Source organism: Apis dorsata, unplaced genomic scaffold (genome assembly GCF_000469605.1).
Source record: "Apis dorsata unplaced genomic scaffold, Apis dorsata 1.3 scaffold_1100, whole genome shotgun sequence".
NCBI lineage: Eukaryota > Metazoa > Arthropoda > Insecta > Hymenoptera > Apidae > Apis > Apis dorsata.
Genome location: NW_006264198.1, coordinates 70,504 through 71,202, shown reverse-complemented (window position 1 = coordinate 71,202; position 699 = coordinate 70,504). Strand labels below are relative to the sequence as shown.

At 15.0% G+C, this 699-nt stretch overlaps 1 protein-coding gene across 1 annotated transcript in view; it reads right to left on the bottom strand.

The window, feature by feature from the left end:
• Positions 1–699, bottom strand: part of LOC102675199 (MATH and LRR domain-containing protein PFE0570w-like) — a 36,123-nt gene that overhangs the window by 31,243 nt on the left and 4,181 nt on the right. The gene's annotated exons all lie outside the window — the stretch shown is intronic.

Here is a 699-nt window from a genome sequence, read left to right as displayed (position 1 = left end):
AATTACTAAAAATAAATAAAATTAATTAATTTTTTTAATTTAATAATATTTAATTTATAAAATTTTTATTAATTATGCAATTTATAAATAAGTAATCTTTAAAATATCTAAATTAAATAAACAATTTTAATAAACATTTTTCTGATAATTTTATTAATAATATGTATATAAAATATATATAGCAACAATACTAATTCTTTATTGTTTATTAATTATATTCTGGAAAATCAATATTTATATTGAGAATTGTAATAATATCTTTGTTATCTTAACATTTATACTATGTAAAGATGTTCTATTCTTCAAATGTTCTATTTCAAGAATAGTTCTCTAAAGAATATATAAAATAAATGTTTTCCAAAGAAATGTATTTTTTTCATTTATTCTAGTATAAAATTATCTTTATCAATTGCCAGTATAAACTTAACATGTTTTTAACATAATGTGTAATAATGATACTAATGAAAAAAATGTATAATATTTATTGTAAGTATTGAAACAAAATAGAAAATAATTTATAGAGTAAAAAGAAATAAATATTTAATATTGTATTTTTTGCAAAAATTGCAAAACTTATTTATTTTGATAGGGATACGTATTACATTTTATCCAAAAAAAAAAAAAATTTTTATATTTGTTTTTTTGCAAAAATTGCAAAACTTATTTATTTTGATAGGGATACGTATTACATTTTATCCA